Below are 16,367 nucleotides of genomic sequence, written 5' to 3'. Positions count from 1 at the left end.
AACTGCAGTATGTACTTTACAATGCAGCACATCTCTGTTCAGACCGGCCTCGCTTCAAGTGCTCAGTAGTCTCAGTTGGCTCTCAGATATCGAGGAATGGTTTTGTTTTCAGGTCTTAAAAAATCTGGTCCAGTCTGGAACCAAAGCTGCCATCTTTTTTTTTTTTTTTTTTTTTTTTTTGCGTTACGCGGGCCTCTCACTGTTGTGGCCTCTCCCGTTGCGGAGCACAGGCTCCAGACGCGCAGGCTCAGCGGCCATGGCTCACGGGCCCAGCCGCTCCGCGGCATGTGGGATCTTCTAGGACCGAGGCACGAACCCGTGTCCCCTGCATCGGCAGGCGGACTCTCAACCACTGCGCCACCAGGGAAGCCCCAAAGCTGCCATCTTTTATCCAATTCAGAAGTCCAAACAGACTTGGGCTTGGAAACCAGCAGTAGAAGGGGCCGAAGGTGGCAGAGTGGAGGGCTGCTTTTCTCTCTTCCTCACTTCACCTGTTCTCCCACTGATAGGTAGTCTTTCTGCCCCTCCACCCCACCCCTTTTCCTCTGCCCAGGACCGGGGGCAGGGGCCATTAGAGGACAAGGACAGAATCCTGGGTCGCTGTGTGTCCCTGAAGATGTTCCTGTCAGGGTAGCACCCTGGGCTGCCTTCTGCCACCGTGGGCTTCTGTGCTGGGGAATAGCCACCCCAGGTTCCTTGACAGGGGCTCCTCCCTTGCGGGCTGCTTGCACTCAGCTCTGGGCTGCCGGCTGCCCTCCACTCCTGGATTCCCCGGGGGGAGGTCACCTTGCCTCTCCAGGCCTCCCGGGCCCTTTGGCGATGCCTGTTACCGAGACTGGCTCTGCGGCCCCCCCACGGAGGGCAGTGCACTCTCTGCGTTACTCTCCCCGCTCTGCTCTAGGGACAGCCCCAGCCCAGCTCTTTGCTCTTAGATCCTCCAGGCACAAATCTGCTGCCACACCCTGGCACCTACCTCCCCACCGCCCCCGCCCCTCGGCGACCCAGCCAAGTTCTCTGGCAGCTCCTTTGATGCCCCTTTGTTGGCTTTGCGGGTACTGTCCTCCCTTACCCCCTACCATTAAAGTGGGTAACGGACAATAATAGTGGTAGAAGATCCCTTTGATAAAACCTACGTGGCTGGACTTCCCATCTCTCCACAGAGACGCCAAGACCCCATTATCACCCTGTCACATTTACAAAGAGCGTCAGGAAGGGCACGCCGGCACCAAATTATTAAATTTGGCAGTCCCCAAGGTAGGAGCGTTCCAAGTGAGTTTTATTTTCGCTTTTTGCACCTTGAAACTTCCTAAAATATTATAAAAATGTCTGCAATTTACTATTTCTATCATGAGGGTTTTTTTGAGAAAACCAATGAGCCTAGGAATCAAATAAGAATATGAATATTCGGGCTTCCCTGGTGGCACAGTGGTTGACAGTCTGCATGGCGATGCAGGGGACACAGGTTCATGCCCTGGTTCGGGAGGATCCCGCATGCCGCGGAGCGGCTGGGCCCGTGAGCCATGGCCGCTGAGCCTGCGCGTCTGGAGCCTGTGCTCCTCAACGGGAGAGACCACAACAGTGAGAGGCCCGCGTACCGCAAAAAAACCCCAAAAAAACCAAAAAGCAAAAAACTTTAAATTTTAGATCATTGCAGATTCCCATGCAGTTGTCAGAATAATACAGAGAGAGACCTTGGTACCCTCTGCCCAGTCTCCCTCAATAAGAACGTGTTGCAAAACCATCGTACAGCATCACAACCAGGATGTGACACTGGCACAGGCCACTGGTCCTGCTCAGAGTTCCCCAGTGTTATTGTACTTATTTGTGTGTGTTTGTGTGTGTGTGTGTGTATATTTAGTTCTATGCAGTTTTATCATGTGTAGATTTATGTATCCACCACCACAGTCAAGATATAGAACATGTCCACCATCACAAGGAACCCTCATGTGTCCTTTATAATCACATTCGGTATTCACCTGCCCCACCCGCTCCTTAGCCCCAGGCCCACTGATCTGTTCTTTATTTCTATAACGTTGTCATTTTTTAAAAATTTATTTATTTTATTTATTTATTTTTGGCTGCATTGGGTCTTCTTTGCTGCACACAGTCTTTCTCTAGTTGCGGCAAGCGGGGGCTACTCATTGTTGTGGTGCGCGGGCTTCTCATTGTGGTGGCTTCTCCCGTTGTGGAGCACGGGCTGTAGGTGTGAGGGCCTCAGTAGTTGTGGCATGTGGGTTCAGCAGTTGTGGCTCGTGGGCTCCAGAGCACAGGCTCAGTAGTCATGGCGCACGGACCTAGTTGCTCCGCAGCATGTGGAATCTTCCCGGCCCAGGGCTCAGGCCCATGTCCCCTGCATTGGCAGGTGGATTCCTAACCACTGCGCCACCAGGGAAGCGCTTAGCTCTTACATTTAAGTCTTTGATTCATTTTGAGTTAATTTTTGTATCTGGTGCAAAGTAGGAACTCAAGTTCATTCTTTTACACGTGGATATCCAGTTGTCAGCACTGTTTGTTGAAAAGACAATTCTTTCCCCATTGAATTGTCTTGGCACTCATGTCAAAAAACAATTGACCATAAATGTGAGGGTTTAATTCCGGATTTTCAACCCTATTCCTTTGATCTACATGTCTAACCTTTTGCCAGTACCACACTGTCCTGACTACTGTAATTTGTATTGTTTTAAAATTGGGAAATGTGAATCTTCCAACTTTTTCTTTTTCAGAGTTGTTTTGACTATTCTGGGTCCTTTGCAGTTTTGCATGAATTTTGGGGTCAGCTTGTCAATTTCTACAAAAACTGCCACTGGGATTTTGATAGGGACTGCACTGAGTCTGTTGGTTAAATGGGGGAATATTGCTATCTTAACAATATTAAGTCTTCCGATCCATAAACATGGGATATCTTGCTATTTATTTAGGTCTTTTAAAACTTCTTTCAACAATGTTTTGTAGTTTTCAGTGTGTACAAGTCTTGCAATTTATAAATTAAATTCATTCCTAAGTATTTTTTCTTTTTGATGTTATTTTACATGGAATTGTTTTCTCAATTTTATTTTTGGATTATTCATTGTTACTGTACAGCCAGCAATCACTTTTAATGGGCCTTTGACTAACATTTGTTTTCAGCTGCAAACTTACTTAAGGAAAACTCTTCTAACATTTAAAACTTTATAAGTTTAATATACGTTTTCCTTTTTAAGTATTTCAATGGTCTGATGACAAAGTCATTTTGAGCCTTTTAATTTCAAATTCTGAATTTGAATATGATGAACCTTACATTCTCTTAAATGTTCCAGCACTGTTTACAAACTTAGATTTCAGCCTAAACCGCAAATCTAAAGCAATTACACACCAGAGTCTGAGAGTTCCCAGTCTCTAATACATTACTTGCAAAAAATTCCAGATATGAGACTCCTTCCTGACACCCGGACCCGAATACCCAAACATTTCTGAATTCATGCGGAGTCCTTCTGATCTGGGCATCCAGGTGCCTGCTGGCAAGGACAGTTCTTGTGCCAGTTACCTGAAGACCTTGGGGGCAAATGCACTCACTCAACTGAGAAATGATCTGAAAGTCTTGATCAGGAGCTGATTGTAGCCAGTCCAAACAAACAAGCTTACCCCCAAAGGGTATGTACATAAATGCAAGCGCAAGTTTTTTTTTTTTTGAAAATGTATTTTGATGTTTCATACCAATTCCACATTTAATATCTCCCCCAAACTTTTTTTTTTTGCGGTACGCGGGCCTCTCACTATTGTGGCCTCTCTCGTTGCGGAGCACAGGCTCCAGACACGCAGGCTCATCGGCCATGGCTCACGGGCCCAGCCGCTCTGCAGCATGTGGGATCTTCGCGGACCGGGGCACGAACCCGTGTCCCCTGCATCGGCAGGCGGACTCTCAACCATTGCGCCACCAGGGAAGCCCGTCCCCCAAACTTTTAAATTTATCTTTATCATAATTGTTTATATACTTAAAGATAATGTAATGAATTTTTTCATTAAGCCCTATATAGTTATCTCAGTTTATCCCAATGTGCAGAAAGAGTTGTCTTATTTTCTGTGTGTTCCACGATGTGTAAAGGATTGGGAAGTAAAATGTCAGGAGGTTCTCCTACGTGCCTGGTTGTCCATCTGCATTACCTCACTTAATTCTCGCCTCTGACTGCTGACCTGTTGGCTGTCAATAAACATTTGTGAAGGAAGGAATGGCCTGTGCCCGCCACTTACATTTTGGTGTGAAATTATTTCTAGAGCATTACTTCACCTCTATGTGTGACATGAAAGGCAAAGGTTTCATTTAAAGTGCATGAGTAAGAGATGCCCGTGGGGCTGGCTGGTTTCAGCCACACAAGTGTTTCGACCCAGGGCTGCAGAATACACTGGCCTGATTGGACACTGAAAACCCAGGTCTGTTCATCTTGGGCAGATGCATCCACCTGCCTTGGGAACTGTGACTCCAGGCAGGGGGAACCAGCAGCTTCCTGTGGTAAGCCCACTGCTTTGCCCACTGCTTCGGCCCCAGAGCTGGGGTCATTCATGCCCTGCTTTTTTCCCCCTATCTTTCTTTTTTGTTTAAATTGAAGTATAGTTGATTTACAATATTATATTAGTTTCAGGTGTACAGCACAGTGATTCAACGTTTTCACAGATTATACTCCATTAAAAGTTTTTACAAGATAGTGGCTCTAATTCCCTGTGCTGTACAATGTATCTTTGTCACTTATCTATTTTATACACAGCAGTTTGTACCTCTTAAGCCCATACCCCTAATTTGTCCCTCCCGGCTTCCCTCTCCCACTGGCAACCACTGCTTTGTTTTCTATATCTGTGAGTCTGTTTTGCACATTCATTCATTTGTTTTATTTTTTAGGTTCCACAACAACCCTTGGGGACTAAAATATATGCTACTAAAAAAAAAACCAAGAGGTTAAGGAAGAAACCAAAGAGGAAATCAGGAAACACCTCGAGACAAATGAAAATGGAAACACAACTTTCCCAAATCTATGGGACGCTGCAAAACTAGTTCAAAGAGGGAAGTTTCTAGTGATACAGGTCTAACTCAAGAAACAGGGAAAATCTCAAATAAACAACCTAACCTACCACACCCTGCTTTATCTTGCCCTTTCTGGAATGCATGGGAGATATTACTAGCCAGTTTCTCACAGAAGCCACTTGAGGTCAAGGGCAGAGCCCTTGTTTCCCTCAGCTTCCCCTCAGCTGGACAGGCCATGGGGGCCTTCGCCGGTCAGACCCAGGCCCGAACGCGGCAGTCCCACTGGTCCTCTGCTTCGTGAACTGTGGCCTGGCTGGGTCCCCCCTTTCCACCACCCAAAAGCTCTCAGCCCAAACCGAGCGAGGACCCAAACCTCCATCCCAGAGAAATGGGCACCAGGCCACTGACTCAGCTGGGCCACAACAGTCGTCCTGGAAACAAGGTTACGTGAAGCAGGGCTGTGCTGGGGGCAGGACTGGCCCTTCTGACATCGTTCCAGGTTGCCTGTTGGCCTGCCCCTTCCCCTCCCTCCTGAACAGAGGAAGACGGAGGCAGACGGGCTTTCCCACAACCCCTGCAGGTGTTCCCTGCAGCTTCCAGCCAATCCCTACAATACAGTCCTGGGCGACAGCTGCTCTGGCCTTTGCTTGTGGGCTGAGCCGAAGAGGAAAGGCTGTAGTGTCCACAGGTGCAAGTTCAGGCTCAGAGATCCCACTGTGGGCAGCACCCTACGCTGAGGGCGTGTGTGTGCAGGTATGTGTGCAGGTGTGCACACACGTGTGAGCTATGCAGGCTGTAATTTCCAAAACCAAAATGGACTTTTTCCTACTTTGCACATTCTTTTATATGAAAGAATTTTACAGAAGCATAAAAATGAAATCATAGTCAGCTATAGTTCTAGTGGATCACCTCTGAATAAAAGAAAAAAATTACTTTCTACGAAATTGGGGCTCTTCTAAGAAACTCCAAGATTCCCAGCACTAGAGATAGCGGCTAAAGACAAACTCAGGCCAATGGTCAAGTGGCAGGAGGGGTGTAGGAGCAAGACAGGATCCATGGCCTGGTTTGGCCCTGAAGACGGCTGTCACTGGTGGTGGCCTCCGTGACGCCTACCTCAGAGGCCCCAGCACCTTGCTTGGCCTCTTTCCCCTGGTTTCTCTTTTCAAGGGTCTGTGAGCCCCTCAAGGGCAGAGGCCACTTCTTACTCATCACAGCATCCAGTGCCCAGTGCCCAGCCTGGGATGCAGTAGGTGCCCCGAAATGGTCACGGAGTACCTGAGACGGGGTCCTAGGTTGGGGGGAACAGATGGTCCTTATGCTGTGCTTTGTCCCCTCCTCAGATCCCAACTCTTCTTACTCTGCTCCTTCACATTTCAAGTGACCTCCAGCCAGGACCAAGGCCTCCCGGCCTCCTTGGAGACGTGGGTTTTGAGTGGACTTGGGAGAGGCCCGTATTTGGAGCACCCCCCAACCCTGCTTCCGAGCTGGAGCCTCCTAGGAGCTCCAGCGGGCAGCAACTGGGGCCCTTGGAGATGTGGCCCTGGCGCCAGCCCCACCCCTCCGCCTGGAAGCCCCACCAGAAGACAGCGCTTCCCACTCACTTGCTGGGAGACAGCGAGGCTGTCACTTAAGACCTGTCACGTCTTCTCACAAGTAGACACCCCGATGGCCAAGGGCGAAGAGTCCCTGTGAGGGCTTGGGCCTACAAGGCTCTATGAGAGTGTTGGCTATTATTCTAAATTACTGATCTAAATTTCCAATTTATGACTAATATGAAAAGTGTAATCCTCCTTATATATGTATCATGATGTGGAATCCAAAGTAGGAGTGTTTTGTTCTTGGGGAATTCAAGGATACAGATTTTTTTTGGCCACACCCTGTGGCTTGTGTGATCTTAGCTCCCCAACGAGGGATCGAACCCAGGCCCTCGACAGTGAAAGCACAGAGTCCTAACCACTGGACCACCAGGGAGTTCCCGAGAGTACAGATTCTTAACGAGGACACAAGCCTCCAAAGATGCTCTGGTCAGCAGGGTGGCCAGTGCAGGCACAAGGTCAGAACTCCCTGCTTAACCCACACCTCCACCCCGAGGTCCTCATCCCTGTGGGAGAATCGTGGTAACTGCTAAGACCTGTGAGCCCAGGCGCTGTCACAGTCACCCTCCCCTCTGGCTGCCGTTGGCTCCAGAAACACAGCTGCTTTGGACTCGGAGCCCTTCCTTACACTGTTCCCCATCCCGACAGCCCTCTCCCACCTAAAGGCTGCATCCCATCTTTAGAACCCCAGCCTGCGACTCCAGGTGGGGGAAGGACTCCAGGTGTTTGATCGTGCTGGTAAACTTTCAGGAGGTCCCATTTTCTAGGAGGCCCTGTGCAAATCCTTCCCCGCTGTTTCTGAGGCAGGAGATAGATGGGCCCCAGGCCGAACAGCTGGAGTTGGTCCCCTGTGGACAGAAACTCCAAAATAGCAGGAGGGAGGAGAAGCTGAGCCCCGCCCAGGTACGAGATAGGAGACCACACATTTCTCATTCTCGAAGTCAAGGAGACCTTCCCAACTATAAAGCTTCTTGGAGGTCAAAAGGGGAGCGATGTCGAGCTACCCATAGGCCTCTTCACTGCGATACATCTAGGCTGAGAGATGTACGCACACACAGGGAGGACCCTGAGATAAACCGAATACGACTCAGAACCAGGCAAGTCAAAATGACTGGCCGAAGGAAACCCGGAAGAGATGCCCCATATAAGTGATTTAAACTACCACGAGGGCGCGACTGTCTTTGAGTCAGCCTGTGTGTCTATCCACGCGTACTGTACTCTTTTCCTCCTAATAAACACTTTACTTGTTTCACTACTTTCTGTCTCTCTGTGGAAATTCATTTCTACACAGTGGACGGGCCAGGGCCTTGTGACTGGCCACTGGTCCCTGGTGGTCTAGAGGCTAAGATTCAGTGCTCTCACTGCTGCGGCCTGACCTCAATCTCTGGCGGGGAACAGAAACCCTGCTTCAAGCCGCTGCAGGCCGAGGCCACCCGAGATCACTTCCATTTTGGGTCAGTGCCCCATCGCCCTAAGACGTGAGCCCTGTGGCCCCTGCCACACCCCACTTCTGAGTCCCTGAGAGCAGAGCCCTGCCCAGGGCCAGGCATACAGCAGACACTCAGCAAACTTGCAGGCAACAGAACAAAACCTGTGAGTTTTTGCTGACAGCAAACATCGAGGCTGCCCCTAGAAGGCATGCACCCTGCCCCAAAGCTCTCAGCTGCTCCCACCCGTGTCTCCTGAGTCCACACCAAAGGAGCCTGGCTCGGAGGGGACCCCCCGGGTTTGACTTGGGCCTCATGACCTGCCCTCCCACTGCACAAAAGTGGCCTGGGGTCTCCCTCCTCGATTTTCTCCTCCACCCTCCCTGCCCGCCTCTCTAGGAGGAAGCAGTGGCCCCAGAGGGCCTTCCAGGGCATCTTTGCATCCACAGAGAAGCAGACCAAGGCACAGAGTGAAGGCATATGTCCAGGGTTGCAGGTGTCAGTGCACGCTGGGGGCCCCTCCTCGGACCCAGCTGCAGAATTTCAGCAATGGGTAGGGCCACATAACAGGGCTGGGGCGCAAAACACCTGCATAAAGGTATCTGTTCAGGGGCGCTGAAGGGGGCTGGGGAGCTGGGTAGGCGGGGTCAGGGATGCCCCTGGAAGTGTCTGGAAACCTGGGCATATACCTGATAGAAGCTGATTAAAGGAAAGGGTGGCTTTTAATGTCGTGCTGTAACCCTGGGATCCTCCATGCTCTGCCCTCCCTCCCTCAGTGGCCCCTGGGAGCAGCCTCAGCTCCCACACAGCATGTGTCCATCCTCGGCACAGATTCATCACCCCAGGTCCCAGGAGTTTGTGGGCGCTCGGTGAACATAGCCCAGCGAAAAGAGTGGAGTGGGTGGTGATGGCTGGGAGGGCATCAGACAGAAGTCCCTCCGCCCCCCTTCCAGGCAGAGCAGACCTCTCCCCTGGCTTGGGCACAGCTATCCCCCCGCCACAGCAACGGTGGATGGACAGAGGGGACCTCCGTGTGACACCCGCCCCCTCTCCTTCAGCCCTGACCCAACATGCAAACTGTGCCAGAGCAGGTCCCTGGGCCTCCTTCCCCATGTGTGAGGCAGTGGGTAAAGCTCCGAGGGCAGGGAGCACCTCTGCTGTCTCCTGCGGCAGGGGCCGCCTTCCCCGGCAAAATCCCCAAAGACGCCCGCCTGCGTCGGGTCCCCACTTCCCGCCACTTCCGGCCCGACCACCTCCCGCCACCTGGAAAGTCCGCTCTTTCCCGCATCGGAGCAGAGCCCGCGCGTCACCCAGTGGAGCACTCGGGTAACTGCACCGAGCTCCTTCAACCAGTTTCCCACGTCAATCTGGCTCCTGAATTATTTTCGCTTAGGAGTCAACTGTGAAAGGAGAAATAGTTTCATGATCTTAATGGAGGTGGAGTCGTTTCCTATTGTTGCTGAAGGAAGGGACCTAACCTCGCGGGTGCCCTCGTGGGTTCCTGCCAAGTCCGATTACACAAGTCAGTAATGATCCCACTTCACAGGTTCCCATCCTACAGCTGCCATGGCGTTGACAGGTGCCCCATAGCTGACCTGCACCTTGAGATAACTTGGCATGAGTACACCATAACATAAGCACATCCTGGTATAGCTCCACTGAACCTTGACATAATACTCCCTGACATATCTAAATCCTGCATAACTGCATCTTGACATAAATGCACCTTAATATTACTCCACCTCTGCGTAATTACAGCTTAACATTATCTGTTCCTGGACCTCACTTCACCTCGGCATAAGCTTACCTTGACACAGCTCATCTAGATATTATAGTGTAGGGATCCCTCGCATCCCATTTTACAGATAGGAAAGGTGAGGCCTGAAGCAGTGACACGCCTTGCCTGAGGTCACAAGGCTGGAAAGAGGCAGAAGCAGCCTCCTCTGCACAGCCTTCCCTGCACCCTAAAAAGAGCAGCGGCAGCCCGGAGCCAGGGTCCTCCTCGGGCAAAGAGGAGGACCTCGCTCCCAGTAACCCCCGAAGCTCACAGTTGCCCCTCCCAGCTCCCAAATCCCCGTGCTTCTCACGTCTGGCTCTGATGTTTTTGGAGGCACTGTCCTAACAGTTCCCTCGGAGGAGCCGCCTCTATACCCGGGCCCTCAGAGCTCTAGGGCGCACTTAATGCCTTTTTATCCACCCTACTGTGCGCTGGGCCCAGAATCAGTGTGGACTGGGAAGCAAGTCTGCCAGACGGGTAGCTCCAGCCGACTGCAGCAGGGCCACCAGCGCTGGACTGGGCCCTGGCGGTGGCACACTGGGCTCTTCCTCATTGCGGATGGGATTCTAGGGTGAAAGGAGCTGAACTGTCATGTGAAAGTCCAGGAAGAAAAGGGACAAGGCAGAGAACACCCGTTTGCCCCCCGGGATGTCAGACCGTGGGCTGGAGGTGAGACCTGGGAGGGAGGGCTTGGGAGCCAGCTCTGCCATCAGTCCCTGCAGCCTTTGCAAGGCCACATCTCTGTCATCAGTGCTGGTCAAGCACTCAGAGCTGAGGTTAGGGGGCCCTGGCAGGGGACAGTAGGGAAGAGCAAAGACAATAAAAACATCCAAGACCCAAACCCCTGCCCTTGAAACGTCCTGGTTTGATGGGGGGACACCACAGCATTTAGAGCAATGCAGTGGGACGGCAGCACACGCCCCAGGTACAGAGGCAGCCTGAGAAGGCAAAGATTAACTCCAGGGGACAAGAAATCCATCTTGCAAGATAAACAAGAGTTTTTTACGCACACAGGAAGGTCAGGGCCTTCAAGTTCCCAGGAAGAGGGAGTGGAATGTCCACCACATGCACAGACACAGCGGCAGTGCTGAGCTGGACCATCAGAGCTGGGTGAGCCTGGGGTGAGGGCCAGACAGCGATGCTGCTGGACTTGGGACAGGGGTCAGACCTGCATTTAGAGTCTGGGCGGTCACATTCCAAGGGGTTTGGACTTTCTTCTGAGGGCAGTGAAGGATTTGGAGCCAGGGAGGGACAGAATCTTATCCACGACTGGCTGCCTGGCTCTGGGGACCTAGGTCCTGGGATTCCCAGTGATGAGGACCTGGGAGGTAGTACGGAGAAGACAAATTTCAGATTCGTTCAGGACGTAGAGTGTCTGGGGATAGCGCTGAGGGGAGGCCAGGCTTTGGGGGCGGAGGGGAAGGCAGGAAAGAACACAAGTCTCAGGCAGCTGTGCGTTCAGCCGCTGTATCGGCCAGCAGACCACGGTGGATTAAACAAACGGGGAGTCGGGCTTCCCTGGTGGCGCAGTGGTGGAGAGTCCGCCTGCCAGTGCAGGGGACACGGGTTCGTGCCCCGGTCCGGGAAGATCCCACATGCCGCGGAGCGGCTGGGCCCGTGAGCCATGGCCGCTGAGCCTACGTGTCCGGAGCCTGTGCTCTGCAACGGGAGAGGCCACAACAGTGAGAGGCCCGCGTACCACAAAAAACAACAACAAAAAAAAAAAACACAAAAAAACCAAACAGGGAGTCATCTTTCTCACATAATGAGAAAAAAGTCTGAGGAAAGAGGTGGCTATGTTTGTCCAACAGTCTTCAGTGTCTGGGCCAATGTCTTTGCCCTCTCCTTGTCAGTAGCCCGGCCATGATGTTCTCGTTCACGGCAGGAAGGGGACATGGCTGAGCAGTGGGCATGGTGGTGACTGCCCAGCCCACCTCTTCACACTGATGGACACGCCCCCCTCCCCTCTGGAAACGACCTGATACCAATGATTGCCAATGATGGCTGATGTGGGAGACAAAGGCTCTGCCCTCTGGACTCAGGCAGGGCGTCCCTGCAGGGTGGCCAGCTCATCCACCAAGGCCTCGGCTGCAACCTCACTGCAGGCCACCTTCTCCCTCTGCCTGGTCCTGCGTCCTCCACCTGTCCCAGGTGCATCTCCCAAGAGCCCTCCCTGGTGAAGCTGCATGCACGCAGCTTCGGTCACAGAGTCTGTCCCCGGGGAAACTCAATCTCAGACAACCAGTGATGTCTGACCCTTTTATCCAGAGGGAAAAATGTTTCCCCAGTCTTGCACCCCACCCTCCACTGGAGCAGCCCTCTGCTTCTCTCTCAGTAGCCAGCTGCAAGGCAGCTTGGGTACATTGCTGCTGTTAGCAATAGCTGGATCCTGCCAGCAAAGGGGGAACTAGACATGGGTGAGGGAACCCTGACTGTCACACACGCTTAACTTAACAACGCGGCGCTAACGTGAAAGTGAGAAGAAAGTGTGATTCAGGGATGCACAACCTTCCTGGGATGACGTTCTGCATGTTTTGATAAACTGGGCCATATTTTTCTGTTTCCTGTGCTTTGAGAACGTCTCCTTACAGGGAAGGGTCAAGACAAGGAAGAAAACTTGGAGAAACCCTGGGGCTTTGAGCTATGACTTGACACTGTGGCACTCTGGATGTGAGATCCAGATGTCTTCCTCTCTGTAAGGTAAGGATGCACCGCCTCTGAGGGGGCTGATACAGGGAGGGGGGCTGGTGCAGAGGCCTGGGGGGCGGGGCTGGGAGGGGAAGGATGGGCCAGAGATGACCCTCCTCCCTTGAACCCTGCAGGAGATGCAGCCAAAGGCCCTGGAGCAAGGGTGTAAGTGGGGGACTGGGGCCAATGGGACACTTTAAAGTGGGCAGAAACCAGTGTGCTTCCTGGACGCCCTGGTGGATAAGTTAGAATAAAAGAGGTGTCTAGGTGAGGTCTTTTTTTTTTTTAAAGTAGACAACGTATATTTGGGTCTTGTTTTCTGATCTACTCCCACAATCCCTGCCTTTTATTTGGTGCATTTAAACCATGAACATTCACAATGATTATTGATATAGTTCCATCAATATACTGTATTTTTTTTACATCTTTATTGGAGTATAATTGCTTTACAATGGTGTGTTAGTTTCTGCTTTATAACAAAGTGAATCAGTTATACATATACATATGTTCCCATATCTCTTCCCTCTTGCGTCTCCCTCCCTCCTACCCTCCCTATCCCACCCCTCCAGGCTGTCACAAAGCACTGAGCTGATCTCCCTGTGCTATGCGGCTGCTTCCCACTAGCTATCTACCTTATGTTTGGTAGTGTATATATGTCCATGCCACTCTCTCGCTTTGTCACAGCTTATCCTTCCCGCTCCCCATATCCTCAAGTCCATTCTCTAGTAGGTCTGTGTCTTTATTCCTGTCTTATCCCTAGGTTCTTCATGACATTTTTTTTTCTTAAATTCCATATATATGTGTTAGCATACGGTATTTGTCTTTTTCTTTCTGACTTACTTCACTCTGTATGACAGACTCTAGGTCTATCCACCTCATTACAAATAGCTCAATTTCGTTTCTTTTTATGGCTGAGTAATATTCCATTGTATATGTGTGCCACATCTTCTTTATCCATTCATCCGATGATGGACACTTAGGTTGTTTCCATCTCCTGGCTATTGTAAATAGAGCTGCATTGAACATTTTGGTACATGATTCTTTTTGAATTATGGTTTTCTCAGGGTATATGCCCAGTAGTGGGATTGCTGGGTCATATGGTAGTTCTATTTGTAGTTTTTTAAGGAACTTCCATAGGTGGGGTCTTGACTCACCCCAGGTGCTTAATCACTACCTCTAACATTTCTTCTCTGATAAGACACACACACACAGAGGAGATAGAGGGTCTTACACGCCCGTTCCAGATTTGTATGCAGAGATCAATCTCAACACAGTCGGTACAAGTTCCTGGGGGTAAAGTCTCTGTGCAGGGGAGGTCCAGCGTCACCATGGAAATGTCACCCACAGCCTCCACCCCCCGGCCCATGAGTCGCTGAGAGGTGATGGGCCAGCTGCTGTGTAATGACCAGGCTAGGACAGAGGCAGGGACATGCGGCCTTGGAGATGGTTGACCGAGGGACAGGAGTGCTGGGAATAAGATTCGTCATCTTCTGGTGTCCCAGGATGCACCGGGCCCCACCCGGGAGAATCCAGCAGCAGAATGTGGGGTGTGAGCTCTGCAGATGTGGGGGGACGTCGGCACTGCTCCCCCACTGCCCATCACGTTGATCGAGGGCTGCCTGATGTCCTCCATGGTCAACGTCCAGCTATCACTGAGATGTGCTCCCCGGCAAATCCCTAACGGGAAGGTCAGTGACAGATTTGGGGGCAGGAGGGGCAGGAGGGTGAGGGTAACACCCTGTCAACTAGGGATTTTCCATTCCTGCTGAGGTAGACCCCAGAGCTAAGTATGTTGTTTATTTTTCAAATTTTAATGGTTTTTTTTTTCTTATCTCATTTAAAAATCACAGCCCAGTTATTGGTCAAAGCAGAACTTGGGCTGTCTGGACAAAGCTGCCAGTCAAACCTGCTACCGACTTGTTCAGCCAGGGCCACAGGGTGCAGCTGGCAGGACCCTGCCTCCCAGTGCCCGTGGCCCCAGTGCCCAGCACGGGCTTGAGGCTCAGGACAAGGTGTGGGATTGAGGCAGGAGATAGATGGGCCCCAGGCTGAGCTCCAAAATGGCAGGATGAGAGAGGAGCTGAGCCCCGCCCAGATAAGAGATAGAGACCACATATTCCTTGTTCTTGAGGTCAAGGAGACCTTCCCGACTATACGTGCTCAGGAGGTCCCAAAGGGAGTGATGTCAACCTAGCTATACTCCTCTTTGCTAGAATCCATCTTGGTTAAGAGACGCATGCGCACACATGGGAGGACCCTGAGATAAACCAAATATGGACACAGAACCAGGCAAAGCACGATAATTGGCCAAAGGAAACCTGGAACAAATGCCCCATGTAAGTGATTCAAACTACCCTGAGGGCGCAACTCTCTCCCTCTGAGTCCACCCCTGTGTCTATCCACACGTACTCTTTTTCTTCCTAATAAACACTACTTTCTCTCTTTGTGGGAATTCATTTCTGCAAAGCCAAAGGGCCAGGGGCCTTGTCACTGGCCATCGTGGCCTCGAGGCTAGGATTCAGCGTTCTCGCCGCCTCGGCCTGACTTCAATCTCTGGCTGGGGAACCGAAACCCTGCTTTAAGCCGCTGCAGGCTGAGGCCACCTGAGATCAGGGTGCCTTACTCTGAGCTCCCCTGAAGCCCACCCTGAGGCAAGGATGTCGGTGCAGGATCCAGGGAGCCCCATGGGAAAGCAGGGGCTCCCTGGGTCCTGCTGGGTGAGGGCCACCCAGCAAAGCCCAGCCTAGCTCGGCCCAGGGGGTACGTCCCTCTGCTGGGGGCTCTGAGGAGTCTGGTAGGCTGCCTCGGGTCTTCCCCACAGAAGATGAGAGCTGGGGAGAGTCCTAGAGAGAGAGGACAGCGTCCTGAAGGAAGGAAGGTGGCCGGGAGCTGCAGCAGCTGCAGGTGAACTAGGGGGTGCCGGGGCTCAGGGCTGGGTCCACAGTGTGTGCCCAGTGGGTGGGGGGCCTTGCAATGTGATGGGAGGACAGTACAGCACCCCATGAAGGAGAGCAGGGACATGAGGGAGAGGGCTGGGTAAGGGGTCTTCTTCTGCCCCCCCAGGCCTCTGCACCCCCCAGCCCTGGCCAGGGCATCCCTGACTTTGCTTAAGCTGCATGAGTTTGGTTTCTGGAACTTGCACCCAAACTATTCTTACTGAAGTGGAAATGACACTACAAACCGGAGCTCTGGAGACAGTCTCAGTGTCCCTGTGTAGCTGCCCTAGAAGCAGGGCCGGGTGGGCTGGGCCGGAAAACCCTCCACGGGGTGCTTTCTGTGTAATTGCTGTCGGGACCTGTCACATGGTGGCCCGTTCCAGTGCGGACACCATGAAACCGACCAACTCCAGGCTTTTCACTGTACAAATGACTTCTACTTGGATGTGGTTACTCAGTAAATACTTAACAATGACCATCTCAGATAGCCACCAGGCAAGAACGTGAGAGATGAACGGTGGCTTTTCAAGCTATGGGGGCGATTAGGAAGTGAGCAGGGAATGAAGCCAGAGTTTTCTCTCCGGTGACTTCCCCTCCTGCCTCCCCCTCCCCTTCAGGAGCAGAAAAGAGTCAATACAAAACTGTAAGCCCTAGAATAGGCTAAGACAAGTCCCTTCCACATAATAATTTATTTCATTTCAAAATGGCATCGGGTCCACGCAGTTAAGGGGCTGAGCCCTGACTCAACGTTAGAGATTGAGGCCAAGCAGCTGGAACCCCAGCACAGGGACAGAAACGCCAGATGGCACGCCTACTTTTGAACAACATTTACTTGGGAATCCAGCACCTCGATTGTACACTTCTCTGTGCCTTTTCTTTGAGAATGGCCCCGAAGTGCAAATGCATTTGCATGTCCTGGCCCCTGGGAGCCCTTCACTGCAGGAGGCTGGC

Source organism: Leucopleurus acutus, assembly GCF_964270905.1.
Source record: "Leucopleurus acutus genome assembly, chromosome: 12".
Lineage (NCBI taxonomy): Eukaryota > Metazoa > Chordata > Mammalia > Artiodactyla > Delphinidae > Leucopleurus > Leucopleurus acutus.
Note: the sequence above shows the minus strand (reverse complement) of the source record.